Genomic DNA, 22,653 nt, shown 5'->3' on the forward strand with positions numbered 1-22,653 from the left:
AAGAAGCTTGATCGCTTGAAGGAAGATCTATCATCATGAGCAACTACGAGAGAGAAGCATCAATCAGGCCTCCAATTTTTGATGGGACCAACTTTGTCTATTGGAAGGTAAGAGTCACAGCCTATCTTCAATCTCTTGGTACAGAAGTCTGGGATATCATAGATACAGGGTACACTTTTCCTTCAGCAACTCCTACGGATCTGGCTGGTAAGAAGCAATATGAAACAAATGCAAAGGCTATCAATACTCTATTAGGATGTCTATCTCAATCAGAATTCATCAAGGTTATGTAGTACAAATCCGCAAAAGAAATATGGGATAAGATCGTTCTGAGCTATGAAGGAGATGAACAGGTAAAATGAGCAAAACATCAAACCCTCAGAATTCAGTATGAAAATCTTAGAATGTACAATGATGAAAGTGTGGATAACTATTTCCTTCATATAGATGAGATTGTTAATTGTATGAAAAATTGGGGTGAAGAAATAAAAGAGGCTGTTGTGGTTGAAAAGGTTCTCAGATCTTTGTCCTCTAAGTTTGAATCAAAAGTTTCTGCAATAGAAGAAAAACAGAATCTACAAAACCTTACCATGTCATAGCTGCACGGAATTCTAATTGCTTATGAAATGAGGAAAGGAGGACCATTAGACAGGAGAGAAGCTGCATTCAAGGCTTCAAGCAAAGGAGATTACTATGAGTCAGGACATATGTTAGAAGAAGAGGAAGAATCAAATTTTGTTAAGAACCTTCAATGGGGTGCTGGAAGATTTAGAGGTAAGTTGCCTTTCAAATGCTTTGCTTGTGGAAGAGTCGGTCACTATGCTGCCAAGTGTCCTAAAAAAGATAAGCTTGAAAAAGGTAAGGAACCTGTTAGATGGAACAAGAAACAGAATGTAAATAAGAAAAGCTATTACACTCATGAAGACAGTGATGGACTTTCAAATAGTGATGAAGATGAACAAGGTAATAATTATAGACTTTTAATGGCTTTTGAAGATGATGATTTCATGGATGCTATAGATGAAGAAGGTCTTTATGAAGAGATTTCTAAACTCAAAATTTGTTTAGAAGAGAAAAATATGATTATTGATACTCTGCAATGTCAACTGGCTGAAAAGGAAAAACATCATGAAAAGTTAGAATGTGAAATTGTGGGACTTAGAAAAGAGATTGAGAAAACTAAAGCTCTTAATATTAGATTTGTTAAAGGATCTGAAACGTTAGATGAGATTATCCAAGTGCAACGTTCTCCACTAATCAAGACAGGTCTGGGATATAATGAAGAAACAACTCAAGCGTAGAAACCATCTACCTCCAAAAGTTATCTTGATGCAGCAAGGAGAAGTGAACAAAGACCCAATGGAAATCACCAGGTAAATCAGGGACAATTTACATCAAGAATGAACAAAGACTACCAGGTAAATCGGGGGCAATCTGCTTTAAGGACAAACAGAAGCTACAACCAGCCTCAGGTAAAACCTTCTCAATTTGCCTCAAGAATGGATGTCAATAGAAACTACAATCATTTGGCAGGTAGATTTGATAATCACAGGATTTTTTTCAATGGCCAATGTTTCTCTTGTCATAACTTTGGTCACAAAGCAGCTCAATGTGTTGCCTATAAGACAGTCATGACTAGAGAAGCACAAAAACAGAGGAGTATGACTGGGATCATGAAAAGAACCTACAATAACTTTTCTGCTCTTGAAAATTAAATAGAATGTTCTATTTGTAACAATTTCGGTCATGAAGATTCTGAATGTAGGAGCAGGTTTCGGCAGACAACTCAGAAGGAGCAAGCCTCAAGTACCAAAACATGGAGAATGAAGGAACCACAACCAGAGAGATGTGGTATAGATTTATATGCGGAAGGGCAAGAAAATCAATGGTACATCGACAGTGGATGTTCGAAACATATGACGGGTGATAAAGAAAAACTTCAGTCATATAGTGCCTTAGAGAAGGAGAAGAAGGTCTCTTTTGGAAATGACACCCTGCACTCATAAAAGGTAAAGGTTCTGTTCAGTTAAAGGAAAAGGTCAAAGCTGGAAATGTCATGTATGTTGATGGCTTAAAGCATAATCTATTGAGTGTCAGTCAGATGTGCGATCAAGGAACTGTGGTAATATTTCAATCAAATGGATGTAGTGTTCGTGATCTTGATATAGGAAAAACAGTGATCAAAGGCATAAGAACTCCAAATAATTTATACATATTCAAAGAAGGACAACAACAATGCTACCTGAGCAAGAATGATGAACACTGGCTATGGCACCGGAGATTGGGGCATCTAAGCTTCTCACAAATAAGGAAAGCATGCAAGTACCAAGCAGTTCGTGGTCTTTCAGTTATTAGAATTCCAGACAATACAATATGCAAATCATGTCAGTTTGGTAAGCAAACCAGAACTAACTTCCCTGAGAAGGAAGGATCAGCTAGCAGGCCACTTGAACTTGTCCATACTGATGTATGTGGTCCATCTAGGAAAAGGTCACCTCGAGGAGAAGAATACTTTATATTATTCATTGACGACTTTTCCAGGATGTGTTGGATAGGACTTATGAAGCACAAAGATGAAGCCTTTGAAAAATTCAAATCTTTTAAAGCCTTGGTTGAAAACGAATCAGATCACAAAATTAAATGCCTCAGGTCTGATAGAGGTGGGGAGTTTACCTCAAATGAATTTTTCAATTTTTGTGAAGAACATGGAATAAGAAGAGAATTCTCTACTGCAAGGACTCCTCAGCAAAATGGAGTAGTGGAAAGGATGAACAGAACGGTTCAACAAATGGCTTGTGCTATGATGGATGAATCTGGAACTCCCGCAACTTTCTGGGGTGAAGCTGCATTTGCTGCAGTTGTTATTCTCAACAAGACAAATGTCCGGGTGAACAACACTCAGACTCCTCATGAACTATGGTATGGTAAGACTCCTTCGGTAAAATACTTCAAAATTTTTGGAAGTAAATGCTACATCAAAAATACTGATGAAAATCTTGGAAAGTTTGAACCTAGAGCAGATGAAGGCATTCTCCTTGGTTACTCTCCCCACAGCAAAGCATACAAGTGTTACAATAAAAGGCTTGGAAAAATTGTTGAAAGTATTGATGTAGTGGTTGATGAAGAAGAAAGCACTCCTAGGCAGGTAAGATCTGAAGATTTCGAAGATGATGAGGACTATCCATCAACATCAAATCAGATTCATGATGAAGAAGAAACCCATGAGGCGCCAGAAGAATAGATAAGGATAGAAGAAAAGACTCCATCCAGGTACGTTCAGAAGAATCATCTAGAATCTCAAATTTTGGGGCAGAAAGAGGCTGGTATACAAACAAGAAGAACAATTGCAGAAGCTTCAAGCTACTTGGCATTGCTCTCCTCCACTGAACCACAAAATGTAAAAGAGGCATGCAAAGATGAATGCTGGGTCAAGGCAATGGATGAAGAACTTGAGTAGATCGAAAAGAATAACACTTGGGAGTTGGTTCCTAGACCAAAAGATAAGAATGTCATAGGGACAAAATGGATCTTCAAAAACAATTTGAATGAAAATGGGGAAGTGATTAGAAACAAGGCCAGAGTTGTTTGTAAAGGGTATGCTCAACAAGAAGGGATAGACTTTGAAGAAACTTTTGCTCCCGTTGCTAGACTTGAGGCCATCAGAATGTTCCTTGCTCTCTCTAGCTTTTAGAAGTTCAGAGTATTTCAAATGGATGTGAAGTCAGCCTTTCTGAATGGAGACTTAGAAGAAGAAGTGTACATTGAGCAACCAGATGGTTTCATCCTTGGGAATGATCCAAATCTTGTATGCAGACTAAAAAAGGCTCTCTATGGACTTAAACAAGCTCCAAGGGCTTGGTACTATCATTTGGACAAATACCTTCATCAACAAGGTTTTTCAAAAGGATCAGCAGATAGCAATATTTATATAAAAATTGAAAATGACAAATTGCTAATACTTGTTGTGTATGTAGATGATATTATCTTTGGCAGCAATGAAGAAGCTATGAGTCAAAACTTTTCCTTGGTAATGCATAAAGAATTCGAAATGTCATTGCTTGGGGAGCTGACATGTTTTCTTGGTCTACAAATCCAACAAAATGAAGGCAGTATCTTTTTATCTCAAACCAAGTACCTCAAGCAGATCTTGAAGAAATATGGCATGGAAGATTCGAAACTAGTATGTACCCCTATGGTTACAGGATGCAGCCTCAATGCAAATGATGAATCAGCAGCAATGCATCAACCACCTATAGATCTACGATTGGAAGTCTACTTTATTTGACGGGTACCCAACCAGACATTATGCATGTAGTAGGAATAGTTGGAAGATTTCAGGCAAATCCAAAGGAAACTCATCTTCAGGCAGTTAAGAGAATCTTCAAGTATCTTCAAGGAACTCAAAACTATGGCTTATGGTATCCTAGAGATACAGATCTCACACTTCATGCTTATACAGATGCAGATTGGGCCGGAAGCGTGGATGACAAAAAAAGAACTAGTGGTGGTGCATTCTTTATGGGATCCAGATTAGTATCTTGGTTCAGCAAGAAACAGAGTTCAACAACATTATATACAGCTGAAGCTGAGTATGTGGCTACTGCATCTTGTTGCACACAACTTCTTTGGATGATGCAAACTTTGCAGGATTTTCAAATCACTTGTACTCCACCTATCTCCATCCTATGTGATAATACAAGTGCAATCAACATTTCAAAGAACCCAGTCATGCATTCAAATACCAAGCATATACCTATCAAAGATCATTTTCTTCGGGAACAAGTGCTTGAACAAAAGGTCAAGTTGGAGTATGTTCCCTCTAAGGAACAAGTTGTTGATATTCTCACCAAACCACTGCCCAGGGAAACATTTGAATACCTCAGACAAAAGCTGGGAGTAGTTGATGCATCATCTTGTTGTTGAATCTTGTCCGTTGTACGCGAATTTCATATGGGGTATACGCGTACATGATCAGAGACCAGTTGGCACAGGTTCATGGGGAGCATATATTCTTCTAAATATGCATTGTTGGCATTATGGTAGAAGATCTTGGAGGAGCAGGTACAGAAGAAGAACATGGATGCTGATCTAAATAATGCTGCTAATGTTTTGTCTCTATGTCTTATATTTCTTTTGTCAAGGTCATGTAACGGCCTATTTTGGTTTCCCCACTATGCCTGGGATGAATGATATAATGTCTTTGGTTGTTATATGTAAATTTCTGGAAGATCCCCTCTTGGTTCGGTGATGAATGTATGCATAGAGACTTTTGGTGATAGGAAGGTCATTTATGATGTATGGTGGATTATGGTTCTTCTTGAAGAACAATTTTTGCAGATCTGGCCTACAATCAGGGGGAGCACAATCAGCACAACAAAACAGAGTCTTCAGCATGTTCTCAGGGGGAGCATAACCCTTTGCCCTTGATGACAAAGGGGGAGAATGACTTTGAGGATCTTGGGGTTGCCATGAAGTCCAAAGGGGGAGATTGTTGGCATTATGACATAGGTGTGGCGCTATGGCATAAGTGTTGTCCTTGATGGCAACTCCCTCAAGTGGAAAATCTCAGTTCAGGCTCTCAAAATGATAGAAAATGAGATACCTGCAGGTGCGCTAATCAAAAGCCGCGGACCCGCAGGTGCTCCGAACAAGAAGTGCGGACATACCCGCAGGTTCTCCGAACAAAAAGTGCGGACGTCAAATTCACACACTTTCATGCAGAGAAGCGCGCGCACGTGGGAAATTTTATGATTGATCCATGGTATTAGTTCAACGGTTTTGATCCTATGGTTTTGGTCTGTGGTTTTTGTTTCTAAAGTATTGAACCTCGGTTTTGGGTCCCTTGTATTGGATTTCTATGGTTTTGGTCCATGGTTTGAGTAAGGGCTTGTCTATAAAAAGGAAAGGAGATCATTTGGCTGAGCACTCATGCGTGTGAAATATCTAAAGAAAATCAAGATCTAAAATTCTGGTGATCGGTTGGTGAGTGATAGCTAAATCAAGGAGAGATCTGAGCATTAGAAGGAAGATCTACTTTGATGCATGATCAGATCTGTGGATTTGATAGTCTGGGGCATATTGGAGGACTGATAAATTGGCTCTACTCGGAGGTCCACAGGCGAACCACAGCGCAGGTGCGGAGGTCCGTAGGCGAACGACAACGTAGGTGCATCAGTACGCAGTTCAGAGAGAGGTGCAGTGCGGAGGTGCGCAGGCCAGAGACGGGTGCAGGTGCGGAGGTATGTAGTATAGACACGGGTTTAGTGCGGAGGTGCACAGTTCAGACACGGGTTCAGTGTGGAGGTGCGCAGTTCAGACACGGGTTCAGTGCGGAGGTGCGAAGTTTAGAGACAGGTGCAGGTGTGGAGGTCCGCAGTCTTGACACAGAAGAAGTGCAGATATCCGCAGATTTATATTGGTGAAGTTGCAGACTTTTCTTGAAACTTATTTTAGCTGCTTTTGTCTATTACTGCAGTGTTCTGGGTTTAGAATTGGTGTTTGGTTACTGGTATTGTTTTTCTGGTTGTTGCATTTTGAGAAGCTAGTGGTTGATTCAGTAGTTGATTGTGGAAAGGAGATTGGTTGATGCACATGTACTTGATGTTTGTTTGATGTTCATGGATCCAGTCTGAAAATTTATGAAACGTGGTCCCTGGAAGAAATAAAAAAAAAGAAAAAAGAAGAGAAGGTTGAAGCCTTTAGTAGGTAAGCACCTACGTACTAGTAGCTCAGCTAGTACAAGAGCTAAGGGGGTTGTAGCTCCCTTTCAGGAGAGCCTGGAAAACAAAGAGGGTTGTAGTTCTCTGCAGGTTGCAACCTGTGTACTGGTAAAGGATTGCACCAGTACAAAATCATTGTAAAAAGAAGTTTCTAATTGAAAGAAGATAGAGACATATTGCAGTAGGTGGTTTTCACCCACATTGGGTTTCCACCTTATATCTGGTGTTCTTTGGTGTGACTGTCTGTTTTTCTTGTTCCTATTCATTATTATATGGTACTGACATAAAAATTAATGGTCAACATCTGAAGAATATATTAAATTATAAATTTGGAAGGTATATTGAAAAGAATTTGATAATACTGATTTGCCCCCCCCCAGTATTATTTCCAATAGTTAGAATGGTCCGAAAGTCATGGACCAAGCCATATCTAATCTTAGCCGTTGATTAGAGACTTAATCTTAGCCGTTGATTTGTCAACGAGAAAAGTATAAGAGGAGGCTTGAGGTCACTTGGAGAATACACCAAGAGATCAAGATTTCGACTTTCTGGGGCTAGGTTTGCTAAGGAATTCAAGAGAGTGATCAGAGTTGTAGCTGAGGGGTAGTGAATACAGAAGCAGAGAGTCAAAGATAGTACTAGGAGGATCAGTGCAGTAGCCAGGAGAGAGGGACGCAGAGTCAGGCAGAGGTTCATGCAGAGGCAGCCAGGAGCTGTGCAGTGCCTCTGAGAGCCAGCGTGGGTGACGCAGAGGCTATAATGGTTGATGCAGTGCCTCTAGAGGCTGACGTAGGCCAAGACAGAGTGAAGTTATGAAAATGCTGGGACAGAAAGGGCTGACACAGTCCTTAGAGGTTGACGCTGGGCTAGAAAGGGCTGACGCAGTCCTTAGAGGTTGACGCTGGGGTTTTCGTGGGGTAGATTGACGCTGAGGAGCTGCCAGAGTGTTTATCCAGGGTTTCAGCTGGAAAATCTGTCTCTGAAGGAGAGGTGCTAATGCCGAGATTTTTCTCTGTTTGGTGAGCCAGTTTTGGCACCTAGATTGTATTCAGAAACTACATAATAATAAAACCCTCAGATAACTGCACCGATTTTCCTGCATTGGGTTTTCGAGGGACATTGGTCCAAAAACAATGGTGTCACTTATGTGCTTGTTCTGTTGCCTGCAGTTGATGATCTGTAATGTGTTGAGCATGTACTTGTATTTATTTCCAGTATTTACATGGTAAATAAATTGTTAATTAACATAACAAGTAGGTAGGAATAAATCAGTAAAGTACATGAAGGGTTTCTAACGGGTTAGACTTAGAAATTCCAACATGGTATTAGAGCGTGGTTGCAGATCACACGAGAACTGAGGACATCAGCCGAGTAGAGTAGCAACAACAAAAAACAGTTGTCCCGAGTGACAGAAGTTGTTCCTAGCAGAGAAGGAGCAAGGAAGGGGTGACACGGTGCCTATGTCATCAAGTTTGAGCCAAGAAGAGGCAATGCAGAGGCTGAGGGAGGCAAAGACAGGCTCAAGCAGAGCCACACAGAGGCTAGGAGGGTTTGACGTAGTTGGATGAGGAAGCCAATTTGCCGGTGCCGGGATTGCGCAGAGCCTAGGAGCTCTAACCTTCAGTTTTATGGGGTTTAGGAGGCTGTGGGTAAGCTGCAGAGTGGAGTTGGTGGGGTACTATAGTCAGAACAATACCTAATAGGGCAAGGCCAAGGAGGAGGGAGTTGTTACTGAGGATTTATAGTCGAGAAATCCGGATCAGTGGTGCAACTACACTAACGATTGGAGTGGAGGCATCTCGACATCAGCAGAAGGTTTTCGAGGAGGGAAATCGAGGCTCAGAGGGAGTCACACCAAGAACTTCCAGGAGGGAAGTAAAGGAACATCGAGATGGTAGTGAACAGGGTAAGAGACCAGGACAGACTAGATGGAGCCTCAAACTTCGTAGTTTGGAAGGCTAAAATCCTATCCATTCTAGATACGAATCATGTCAAGCACTTCGCCTTGAGGACGATAGCTATCCCAGTTGATCCAGCTGATAACGACAAGTACGAGGTAATGGTGAGGGCCAAGAGCATCATTCTTGGCAGGGTCAAGGACCATGTAGTACCACATATTGCTGAAAAGGACATGACAAATGATATGTGGGAGGCCCTAAAGAAATTGTACCAGCATACTTCTGTGCAGAGAAGGATGTTACTAGAAAATCAGCTGCGATCATACCAGATGCAGAAGGGAGAAAATATCGGCCCCTTCCTCGGTCGATTAAAGGAGCTCTGAGATCAGCTGACTTCCATAGGGGCCACGCCAGATCAAGAATTAATGGTGAGAACGACCCTGAACGCAGTCTCAGAAGTCTACGAGGTGTTTGTCCAGAGAATACTGGGCAGGGAAACCCTTCCAAACTGGGAGGAAATGTGGGCTACTCTTCGCCAAGAAGAGATCAAAAGGCTGAGCAAGGTGGGAAGCAATGATAAGGGGATTAGAATCAAAAAGGAGGAGGAGGTGGATGCTGCCCTAGCATATGAGGGAAAGCAGGAGAAACGAAAGAAGAAGGACATCTCCAACGTCAAATGCTTCCAATGTGGGGAGCTAGGTCATTATGCGACCCAATGTCCAAGGAAGAAGAGCAAGGGATAGGCCTTCGAGACCAAGGCTGTGCCAACAAGGGTAGAGAAGGAAGTGGAGATAGATGATGACTACGCCATGAGTGCACACACACCACTTGAGCAGAAGTGAGGAGACATCGAGTTGTAGTCAGAAAGACTACAGGTGATGAGGGGCAGGATCCTCGAGGTACCCAACCTCTTGGATTAGACCTTGCTACAGGATCCCCGAAGAGGAGTAGTAGTACTGGTAGATGTCAGTAGAGATGGATGCGGATGGAGCGAGAGAGGGAGCTACAGTGTAGGATTCCCAGGATAGTGTGAGGCAGTAGTGCGAGAAGCACGGGAGTGTTGCACCAGTGCAGGATGGCACAGAGATGTGTGCAATGGTACAAGATGCATGGAGTAGTTGCAATGGCATAGAGGTCAGAGAGGGAGCACTTGTCAGCGACAGAGGGAGCTTTAGCATCATGGGTGTCTCTAGCCTGACAGAGATATCAAAGTTGGGAGATCAGTTACTTACTTCTTAGTAACTGAGTTGTAGTGCAATAGTTAGCAGTGGTAGTGCTATGGGTAGAATGATGCAGCATGATGAGAGGGGTTGTGCAGTGCAGATGCAACAGTGGTAGTGGCAGGGCCATGGGCAACAACACGCATGCAGAGGGAGTTGCTGTACGGATGCAGTAGTGGCAGTGGCAGGGCCATGGGTAGCAGTACAAGATGAAACAATATAGATGATGGGCAACAGGCCTAGCATGAGCATAGGGACTGATGTTGGATGATCAGGGTGATACTCAGTGAGGAGCATTGCTAGAGCACAATCCTTGCTAAGAGGGAGTGTTGATTTGGGGTAGCATCGGATGTGCTCTAGCCACAAAAATTGGTGGAGAGGCTAAGGCACATGAGATCTCCAATACCCAAAAAGGGTTTGGGCAGATTCTAAACAGTTTGGGAGATATTAAATTAATTAATATTTTTAATGGAGTCCCTAAGTCTAAACTTAGGGAAAATAAAATATTAATGTGAATTAATATAAAATTGTGTTAGAATGGTCCAAAATTCATGGATCAAGCTAGATCTAATCTTGGCCATTGATTAGGGACATAATCTCAGCCATTTATTTGTCAACGTGAAAAGTATAAGAGGAGGCTTGAGGGTCACTTGGAGAATACACCAAGAGATCAAGATTTCGACTTTCTGGGGCTGGGTTCGCTGAGGAAGTCAAGAGAGTTATTAGAGCCGCAATTGAGAGGCAGTGAATATAGAAGTAGAGAGGCAAAGATAGTACCAGGAGGATCAGCGCAGTAGCTGGTAGAGAGGGACGCAGAGCCAGGCAGAGGTTCACAAAGAGCCAGCTAGGAGTTGCGTAGTGCCTCAGAGAGCCAACGTGTGTGATGTAGAGGCTCTAAGTGTTGATGTAGTGCCTCCAGAGGCTAACGCAGGCCAAGCTAGAGTGATGCTGGGAAGATGCTGGGCCAGAAAGGGTTGACGCAGTCCCTAGAGGCTGACGCTGGGGTTTTCGTGTGGGAAATTGAAGCTGAGGGGCTGCCAAAGTGTTTATCCGGGGTTTCAGTTGGAGCATCTATCTCCGAAGGAGAGGTACTACTGCCGAGATTTTTCTCTGTTGGGTGAGTCGGTTTTGGCACCCAGATTGTATTCAGAAACTACATAATAATAAAACTCTCAGATAGTTGCACCAGTTTTCTCGCATTGGGTTTTTCCAGGGACATTGGTCCAAAAACATTGGTGTCACTTGTGTGCTTGTTCTATTTCCTTCAGTTGATGATCTATAATGTGTTGAGCATGTACTTGTATTTATTTCCATTATTTACATGGTAAATAACTTGTTAATTAACAAAACAAGTAGGTATGAATAAATCAGTAAAGGACATGAAGGGTTTCTAACGAGTTAGACTTAGAAATTCCAACAATGCTTCCACTGCACTTTAACCTGCTCGAATGCTCTGTTCTATAGCATGAGATGTTTTCGCTGCAATATGCATTGGGGTTTTGATTGGAATTCTCCCTCTTGCTCCACATACAATATAGACCGATCAATAACATGATCAACATCCTTCATATATATTTTAAGCAATGAAACATGAAAAAAATCGTGGACTTTCACTGTTAGAGTAAGTGCAAGTTTGTAGGCCACTGGTCCAATCCACTCAAGGATCTCAAAAGGCCCGTAATACCATGGTGCTAACTTGGAATATGATCAAATCCTCAATTAGCTCTTCTTGGGCTTGATGCAAAATACACATGCTCCCCAACCTGAAACTCCTTACATGCCCTGTGCTGGTCTACATAAATTTTCTACATATCTTGTGTTGCTTTTAGATTTTTCTTTATAACCTGCATTCATGTTCCATTTATGCCAATAAGAACCCTGTTCACTAGATCACTCCAGCTGATGGGAGTGTTACAGCTTCGCCCATACAGTGCCTCAAACAGACTCATCCTTAGTGAATCCTAATAACCATTGTTGTATGCAAACTCAACCAATGGAAGGTACTCCTCCCATCTCCTCTACTGATGCATGAATTACATCCTCAACATGTTCTCCAATATCTTGTTGATCGTCTCTATCTATCCCTCTATCTGTGGATGATAAGTTGTGCTGAAGGCCAACTATGTCCCCAATCTTGCAAACATCTCCTTCCAAAACTTGTATTGAACTTGGAATCTCTATCCAACGTAATATTCTTCGGAACACCATGCAATCTCATAATCTTCCTGATGAAGACTTGTGCTACTCACTAGTTGAATAATTAGTCTTTACTAGAATGAAGTGAGATACCTTGCTCAACCTATCTACCACAACCATGATAAAATCATGCTGCCTCGATGTCGTTGGAAGACGTGTAATGGAATCCATGGAAATGACCTCCCATTTCCACTATGGAATCAGAATAGGCTAAAGAAATCCACTTGGATGCTTACACTCTGCTTTGACATGCTGATAGTCCAAACATCTCTCCACAAACTTTGCCACTTCCTTTTTCAAATTCAACTAGTAGTAGAACTTCTTAACTGCTGTCAATGTCTTTTGAAATCCTGGGCAACCTGAATATGGTTTTACATGAAACTCCCTCAAGGTAATATTATTGAGTTCGCTATCATTTGGCACATAGAGCCTGCCACTAAATCTCACCAAGCCATCTACTGTAAGATGATAATCCACACCCTGATCACACGTACCCAGTTGTAACATGAGCATAAGCTCCATGTACCTATAATCATGTTGTCCTTCCTATAAGATCTGATCTTGTATCCATGTCAAACGAAAAAAGAAAAAAGAGAATCAACTAGAGAATGGGAGGGGTATCCATGTCAAACGAGGTAAATATATCTTTACAGCTAGCGAACATTTCTAAAACATCATATAGTGTCCTATTAAAAAGCAACATTTTGACAACTAATGAGTGCCATATAGTGTCCTATTAAAAATATTATTTTGACAACTAATGTTAATAGTGAGTATCACCAGAAAATGACAAGAATCTATAAAATGAAAGTATTTCTATGAAATATTATCCATGACTCATCTTAAAAGTTACATACAAAGAAAATACAAAAACAAGTGAACAAAATATTAATATGAAATAAAATATTTTCACGTGAATCTACCTTTAAAATTTATAAGAATTTTAAAAGCATCCCCTGCTTAACCATATATGTCATAGGTCATCGCAGAAGTACACAGTACAACACCAAAATCGTTAAGAATGTTATTTTCAAACATAGGTAAGAGTTGAAAAACATCTCAATTATTTTTTATGAGAAAATTTATCATAATTTAGTTGTCAAACTAGCCGTGAGGATAACCATATCTAGTTGCTATCTGTGAATGCAGACTGACTCATCACCATTATTCAAGAAAAACTGTGCCACCTGGAATAACCCGTTGGTGGTCTGTAAGGGGGAAAGCTTTCACTCCTGCCAAATACCTCTAAGTCTTGGGTCGTTAACCTATTTCCTTATGTTAAAAAAAAACAAACTCTTAACCAAACAAAAACAATTTAATAACATACTCCAAACTCAAAAACATCTTAATTAATTTATATATATAATTTTTTAATAATTAATATATATATATAAATATAAATAAATAAATAAAATTAAGAAATAAAAAATATTGTCTAACCACTTTATGTAACATTATTAAAGCCCTTGATTTGGAAGGACTATTTTAATATTGTGTGCAACCTTTTGATAACCATCCCCTACAATGTTTTCAATGTTTAATTGCCCACTAACATAATGAGCTACACGCACATCAACACATCATCTTATAGTATATTAAGTTTCCGTGCTTAAGGTTATTACTTAGTCAGTCTATATATATATATTAATTAATTCTCATTTTTTTTCAATTTAGTTGTTAGTGTGCATTAACTTTTTCATGTCAAGTTTGCACTCATTCTTTTTAATCACAGGCATTAAAATCAGTGAAAAATGTATTATCTTGTTTTGATTTGAGTTGTTACGTCATCGTTGCATTATATTATAATAGTGCCATTTGTGTCTCATCTTTATGTTGATTTCACATCACATAAATTCATTGTGTATCTCTTCATCATTTTGCAGGGTCTAACATTAAAGTAACATCTTATTTATAACCATATAGCGTTGTCATGAAATTTCATATATATATATATATATATTTATATTATGTTTTATAAAATTGTTAGTTTTTACAAAATTTCAACATCATTTTGACCAGAAATTTTAATTCACATTGATAATAATAATAATATAATCTTATTTAATTATCAACGTAGGGTCAATTAAGATTGCAAGGCACCATGTATACTATATATATGCCATGGTTCTGTATTGATATGATTTTTTAATTAATTTTATTACTATTATGAGAAATGTAAATCAAACAATTTTACGCTAAGTAAAACCTAAACTAGAATTGAAAGTATTCATTCATCATTATGAGAAATGTAAATCAAACAATTTTACGCTAAGTAAAACCTAAACTAGAATTGAAAGTATTCATTCATCATAAAAGAATACTTTTGTTACTCTCAACTCCATGCTTAGTTAATTGGCACCTTAGACGTTGAAGTCATTAAGGACAACATGCTATGCTACCAACGTTCAACTCTATTTTAGTAAGCATGTACCTAAGAGTAAAACTTATTATGCAATCAAATATTTCATTTTTGCAATAAAAACATTTTACAAGAAATGATGAGCAAACAAGAAATTAGCATAAAAAATGAATTTAAACAAAGTTAAGACTACAACACTCACTCACGCATATGTACAAAGGGCACACATAGCACCTTTCCCTGGAGTGCCCAACTCCCCCCCGCCCTCCAAGGGCTTGGTGTAAAAACTCCGGGTTAAAATTCCATGTAATAAAGTTAATTAGAAAAAATAAGACCAAGGTCATGGGACACGTATTCCAAGCTGAATGTTGGGAAAAACATCATATTGGGTGTTCATTCCAGTTTATTTATGGCTAAGGAAATTGGAAAAGATATTGGCAAAGACAAAGAGATATTAATTGAAATTTTGTTTATGAAAATACAGGAAAATAGGAGAAAAGGGAGATGAAGGGTCACACATTTGCATGAGAGGAAAATTGAAGGAAAACAGAGAAAATTGAAGAAAATAGAGGCCTCAATAATAAAAAGGCTTATGAGGATCAGCTCACAACTTTTGTTGGTTAACCTTTTGTCAGTTTTAGCTTGGAGCTCTATTATATTCTCTCTCTCTCTCTCATACTCTTGCACACCTAGAGCATTCTTGGAGCACTCTAGCATTGGAGAAAGAAAGAAAAGGAAGGGAAAGGAAGGACAAGGAAAGCAAAGGATAAGCAAGGAAGGTTGGACCAAGCAACTTCAGTAGGAAGATTTGCAGGTAACAGGTTGCATGTGTGATTTCCTAGCTGGTTTTTGAATGCATGGTACATGCATTTGTGTATTTGGTTCTCTTGTTTTCATTGGCATGGATTTTTCCAAGTGTGATAGTGGTTTCAACCTTGCCTTTTCATTTCTGGATAGCCATGGTGTGATGGGGTTCTTTTCTTTGGTTGAGCATTGGATTTCCAGATGATTTTGGAACCAGGTGAGGTGGTCTTAGGAAAATTCCTAGGGGTTGGGGATAGAGGTGGTTTAATCTCTAGGAAGCCCTCGATAGGTGGGTGGAGACAGGAAATTTCCTCAAGGTATTGGTGAAGAAATTTTGAGGCATCCAAGCTTGTTTTGGGCTTAGTGATCTCTTTACTGGTTTTGGCAGGATCACGGTAGCCTGAGGGTGGAGGTGGTTTAATCTACGAGAAGCCCTGGTTGTTTATGTTTTGGTTTTCTTATGTGGTCTCTTGACCAATTTTTGCGAGATGGTAGGAGCACGAGGGTTTAAGGGGTTTAGTCTTCGGAAAGCCCTGGATGTTTACGTATTGAGTTCCACATTCATGCTTGGAATATGGCACGAGGGTGGTTGGATGAAAGAAAGATTTGATTCAACTCAATCTATGGAGGAGTGGTACGTGGAAGTCTCTGACTTGGTTTGATTTTGCATATGTTAATAATATCTCTTTTCCTAATGTATTTCATGGGTACTTGTACTTGTTATTATGTGGCTTTCATGACTATTATATCATGATTATTATGGTAGTTATATGTTGGTTATAAGCATTGTTCCATAACATGTTCTAGCTATGGCTCTTGATATGTTTTATTAGTTGATGAATGGTTATTGAATTCATGAGCTAATAAGTGTTATTGCAACTATTGTGAGAGGACATTAGACCTTCTTGATAATTTTCAGATAAGTATCAGACTCCTATGTTCAGATATGCATTCATGACTTGTAGATTACATGTTGACCATATGTTTGATGAAATGATTGTCATGGTTAGGCCTAGTTAGGTCAAGTCCTTGATCAAGTTTTGTATGAATGGCTTTTTCCTAAGGTTATTTATAATTCTATAAAGTAACATTTAGTTCTAGGCAGTGGTATGGAGGCTAGCTTGAAATGGTGGCTCAGAATCTGGGACTGCACCCTCTGATCTAAAGAATTTGTGTCACAACTGCACCCTGGTAGGCTTATGCATGTGGTTGGAGACCCTCAGCCACATGGAGGTCTTGTCATGCATGTGGTTGGGAGCCCAGGTCAACAAAAATGCATTCCAGCTCAGGATTTGGGCACTGGGAGTGGTTGTTTATCTCCTAGGCGTCTTGTAGCTCTTGAGGAAGGTCAGTAAGGTTCTAGTTTGTAGATTCTGCTTCCTTAAATGTACTTAGGAGGTTAAATCGAGTCATAGTAGTCCTCAACTCAAGTTTACCCTGGTAGGGCAGTGAAAGTGGGTAAAGTTTGGAGGTGGAATTACAGATCATAGTTATCATCCGTCATCTGTGATTTATGATGGTTGCATGTGATCTATTATTTTGATTTATGATGGTTGTGTTTGAGCTAATCATATGTGATATGCTTATACATGATGATTTGATCAAAGAGCTAGATTGACTTGTGACAGGAAGTAAATAGATTGTAAGTGTACCTTATTAATGGGCCACCAATGAGGTATGCTTTTAATTTGCTTTAATTCCATTTTAGTCTAATGGAAATTATGTGCTTGGTATAGGAAAGAAGGGAAATGCCTGGTTTGGGTGGTTGAAGCTGACTACAAGAATTAGAAGCAACAAAAAAAGGGATTGGAACAGGCAACAATATGTTGGTAAAGCACTTTAGGAGTAGGGCCAATGTGGTACACTTGTACCCAATAATGTCCATTGATTGCCATGAACATGCTATGATCGCTATGATGGTTTTGAGGAAGGAATATGCCTTGGTTTTTGGACCTTCCGATGTGAGGAAACCTTGCCAAGGGATGGATCACCTAAGAAAGGGGATATCGGGGAACTTGGAAGATGAGTGACTGCACAGAAGGCGGTGATTGGATTGACCAAGGGAGTGTGTAGCAGAGAAGGGAATATCGGGGGACGAATTTGTTCTGGTCATTAGCATTTCTAGATTGAATTAGATGCACATTGGGAGTGTGCCTTGGAACAATGAACCAATAATTGTTCACTGAGGTAGTGCAAGGATCGTAGCGCTAGACATTGGATGCAGGTTTGAATTTGGCAGTGGATTCTAGACTTCCTAGGAAGGAGGTGAATCCTGATATTACTTTGAGGGTGGGGTGTGAGCCTTTAGATTCACTTGTTGCATATGCAGGGACCATATCCTTTTATTTGTTGGTAAGCGAAAATGTGCATATGTATGTATGTGTATGTCATTGTGAATATTGTATCAAGCTGGATTTATAAGTCTCCATGAACAATATGGTTATTTGCTGGTTGAAGCAAATGTGCATAGGTATATGTGGTCGATATTGTCAATATTGTAATGAGCTATGTTATAAAGCTCCATTAAGCGGTATGATTGTCATGTTTGTCATGTTGGTCATGGATTTCAACAATTGTTTATTGTAAATACTGCATCAATCTATGTTGACTTAATGGGACCTGACCCAGGTTCAGCGTTAAGCAGCCAAGAAAATCCCTACACTACTGGCCCTTCCAGAAGAAATCCATGGAGCGTGGACTAAAGTCTCACCCGAAGCAGTATGGGGGGATGTAGGAACCAAGTTTCTGCACCCTGAGATGGTTGTGATGTCAGTTTTTAGACCTTCACTCTGCCTTCGCACAGATCGATAAGCCCTTTAGGGCTTATCAATGTACTTCTCTTATTCGTCCTTGGAGCCTTCGCAGAAGTCTCCGATTGTCCTTCGCGGACCCTAAATAGATAGATCAGGTGCTTACATGCCTCTGTAATTATCCTTACTTCTGTGTCTACCCAAATTAGGTCAAGTAATTATCCTTACTTCTGTGTCTACCCAAATTAGGTTATCCTTACTTCTGTGTCTACCCAAATTAGCTTAAGTATTGGTTAACTTTAACATGCATTACGATTATCTTCGCGTAACATATATTCTTACTTGCGTTCATATGACAGAGTGAAATACATAGATTCACGCATCAATATAGCATTAATTCATAACCCCAGTATTCAACATAGCATAAACACATCATTCATAGCAGAAATAAAATAATGCATACATAGATGGAAAGTACATAGTAATTTCAGAATACTTCTCTTTATTGATGATTCAGATTCTCAATACAGACTCTATCTGCCCTATGCACACAGCTGCAAGGGTTCGCGCACTCAGCTGCATACTTCTACCCTAGGCCTCTGCGCACTCAGCTGAAGAGCATCTTCCTACACTAAGATTCTCGCTCTTAGCTCTTTACAGACTTATCAAGTACTTCTACTCCCCCCCTTACCTCCCTTAGAGTCCTCTAAGACCTCCTTTTTATACAATCCCATGGTCTGTGAACCAAGGGCGAATCTCCAAAACCAACACAACCTATCTAGACTAAGGGAGGAAAACCATTTTTGAATTTAGATATCTTTGCACTCCGTGACCACAAAATGCGGAGACTTTACATTTCTTTATACAAAATTTGGGCCTTCTGCCCCAAAACTTGGGTTTTTAACCCAAAAATTGACCCCCAGGGGACCTGTTCCCAATAGGCCCCCAACACAAACATGGTGACTTGCCCTCGAGTCACTCAGTTGGCGTGGGGATCTTGTCGCAAAGACCTCCCAGCTCGACTAGGACAACTGCTACCTCAGAGACGCAATGTGTTGCCACCTACTTCATCTCCTCGATCAACTGCTCTGAAGCTAGCCCTGCGCTGTCGGACTTAATCTTCTACTGAGTCTCCTGCAGACTAGCCAGCTTGCCTTCAATAGTGGTCGTGATCAAGTAGGCCTCATCCAACCAAGGCTTCAAGCGAGCCTTTAGCACGACTTCCTTGTGCTGAGCTACATCTACCTGCTCTTTCAACGCCTTGGCCTCCTGCAGCTTAGCTAACCTCTACGTGATGGCGATAGTATGCATTGTCGCTTTGACTTCGTCGTAGCGCTGCTGCAGCTCTTGTGATTCTGTTTCCAGCCGCTGTACGTAGGATATTTTTGCAAGTAGGTGACTACCTCGAGTGAGTGCTCGAAGAGCATGGTACAGTCCTTTACTGCACTCTCCACTGTTGTTACTGCGTCTTTCATAGTGGTCTTGCGCTGCTCTCTGATCTCTGGCGAAGTCGAAGGCTAGGCCTTCAACTGCAATTCTACAATTTTGAGGTTCAGCTCTAGCTGAACCTTTGCTAATTCAGTTTGTGCATCTCGCACTCCAGCAGCGAGCTTCTGAACCCTCACATCGATTGGCTCAGCCTCGGGAATGCCCAACTCTGGGACAGTCCTGCATGCCTCAGTTATGATGGTGGTAATGTGTTGGTTCTTGTCTGTAATGTCTTTGAAAAGGTTAATGGAGAAGTCTCTCTGCATGGTTAGCTGGGCATTGTTGACCTTCTGTTCACTGTTTACCTGTAACACACGTTATTCACGGGTCCGAAGTTCCGCGATCACGTCGTCCTGAAAAGGTAAAGCGCCTCATTTGGAAGCACAACTAGGTTGAGACCAACTCCCTTGAGCAAATTGACAATGGGTCTATCAGCTTTAGTCTTTGTTGTTAGTGCTCCATCTAGCAGCACTATTGGTTGGGGATCCCTTCGGTGCAGCATCCTTGTGGCTTCTAAAGTGCCAGGCACCAAGCTGGTTGATGTCATGCTGGTCTGTATCTGTGATGCATGGAACTACAACTCACGCAAACTCGTCTGTATAGCTCCCAACGCTTGCTGCTGTTGCGGCTTGAACTGCTGCAACAGTTCCGCTGTGGCATCCCGCACTGTATCACCTATGTCGTTTAAGTACCCCTCTGTTAGGGTGATCGGGTCCAGAGACATCTTTCTAGCCTTGGATTTCTTCCGCGACCCTACTTTCTTTGGATCTCTGTGTGCTTGGTGCGGAACAGAGTCATCTCTAGGTCTGTTCCTCCTTGCTCTATTTGATCATCTTCTTCCTTGGTCTCCAGGGAAGGTGACTTTTGACTCCAGTCAGAGTCTCTTTCTTCTTCGCTTGCTTGTCCACCTAACTGCTGCGCAGCAATGTGCTCTGCCTTGGCCTTGTTGTCGGCCTCCTTCCTCCTCTTCGCGGCCAACTATTCCATCTTCAACTTGGCTTCTTCCTTCTTCCGTTGCGTGACGGTCTTGGTAGAACCCACCATCAAGTCCGTGGCATTGCACCAATCTACTAGCCAACAATCGAGGACTGTTGCAATTGCATCATCGGTGGCCAAGTATGATGGGTCGTGCCATTTCTACTCAGGGTCCTTCCACGCCCGTATTGACACATGGTGTAAGTCAGTCTTGAATTCCACGTATTCTTGTAACTTCTCAAAATTTGTAGGTGTCAACCATGGCTTGCGATTGATGGCCATATGTATGATCATTTGCATCAAGATATAGAATATCTTGTTGTCCTTTATTCGCTGAGGATCCTTCGTCACCCACAGCGAAGCGAACTTCACTGCATCTGGTAGGTCTGGTGTGACAGAAGGGAACTAGCTATCTTCAGGTAGCTCCCACGCAACTAGAACTATGGACAACAATAGCCATGCATAGTGAAAGGTCTCACTGTGATCTTGTGCCTCGCAACAGTTCACGAGGAACTCACCGCAGAGGTAGCGCGCCCAAGTTAAATTAGACTCCCTCCATGCACTGGGCTGCCAAAGCTATCACTGGTGTCGACACTTCATCTGCGTGACACTTCCACATCACTTCCCCTGCTAAGATTTACGCTGCCACTTTGACCGCAGGGTCACAAATGCTCGAAATGGTGTAGCCGCGTGGTTTCTTTACCAGCTTGAATTTTTCCTTCATTGCCTCGGTAAGCGCATGCTCGCCGGCCTTTCCACCAAACTCCATGGCTGGATTTTATCCTGTGTATGGTAGCCACGTGATCCTATGGATCAGCATGTCTGCGATGGGTATCGACTCCTGTAGCCACAAATTCCCGTCGTGCACCAAGCATGTCAGCTGCTTGATCACTACTAGTGTGATGGGTGCGTGGTTGTAATGTGGCACCCATAGCAGGTTTAGCAGGCCTGCCTTGTCCACACCTTTTAGCCACTTCCTCAGCTCCAACGCAGTTACTCGAGTATTTTTGTGGAAGACTCGGTGCATAAGTTGGTCTGTCATAAATGAGGGAAGCGCTCTGTGTCTGCTAAGTCCCAGTCCTTCAACTTCAAAAGGGGGACACGCCCCAAGCGTGCTCCCTCAAAGATGATTTGGTTCGGAAGGAGGGGTGTGTGCAGGGTGATTTTACTCTCATCAATATCTTTGGGCACATTTGTACTGCCCCTGCACAGAGGAATGTATTCAGGCAGCTTAGATATGGGGCCCGACCCCTCAATTTCAACGACCTTCGTTTCCATTGCAATATCCTCATCATACATGTGGATTTTTTCAACCTCTTCTTCTGGCTCTAGGTCAATCATTTTGGCCTTTTCTTTTGCAGTGGGTTTTCCCGACTGTGGGTGCCTCCTAGGTGATGCACACACCAGCGGCGACATTTTTTGTTTGTCCTTCTTCAGTTTTTTCCCCTCTTGGGTCGACATAGGCCTTGGCTGGGGTGTCTTGGGGGATTTAGGCACTTCTGCCGGTACTTCTGTAGGTGCAACTTCTGGGGCAGCTCCCTCTACTACCATAGCCACCTTTGGAACTGCTGCCTCGACTGTCATTGCTTCAACACTCATATATTCTGTGGGCATCGACATGATGCTATGTAACAACTCCTATGTCGCCTATGGCAATGTTTCAAATACGGAACTTGATAGCAAAACTTCAAAGGTTTCATGGTTCATGTGCGCCTGAGAGCTCAACAACTCAATTCTCAAAATGGCAAGTGTTTTTAGGTTGGGTAGCCACCTGTAATTCATAGGCACTTTCAGATTCAAATCTAACTGTTCCCCCTAAAATCGGTTCATTAATGCTAGATTGGTGGCAGATTTTCAAAGATCTGGTCCATAAATTCTGACTTAAATGCCACACCCCCGCTCCCTTTGGCCGTTTTTTCATCGTCAAATCATGAACAATGATTTAACAGTCACTTTCCAGCTATCTTGCGTGGTTTTTCCTTTGATAGCGTAGCTCACTGCACACTTCTGTAGGCTTTGTGATATATCTTTGTTCACATAGTTCCCCAATCGCGCAGCTCACCAACCCGGGCAGTGTGGTTTATAGTCCCGTGCTTCCTATCAGCTACCTGGAGCGCTAAGACTGTGCTTCCCTCATATAGTCACCTAGCTGGATCACTGATGTATGGCTTCAATCGGCTACTATTCTGGAAGGGTTCTCCATTCAATTTAACCAACTGAATTGCTCCACCACCGGTAATCTCC

This window comes from Pinus tabuliformis, chromosome 2_2 (genome assembly GCF_031772625.1).
Source record: "Pinus tabuliformis cultivar Carrire ecotype Pingquan chromosome 2_2, CPIR1, whole genome shotgun sequence".
NCBI classification, from domain to species: domain Eukaryota; kingdom Viridiplantae; phylum Streptophyta; class Pinopsida; order Pinales; family Pinaceae; genus Pinus; species Pinus tabuliformis.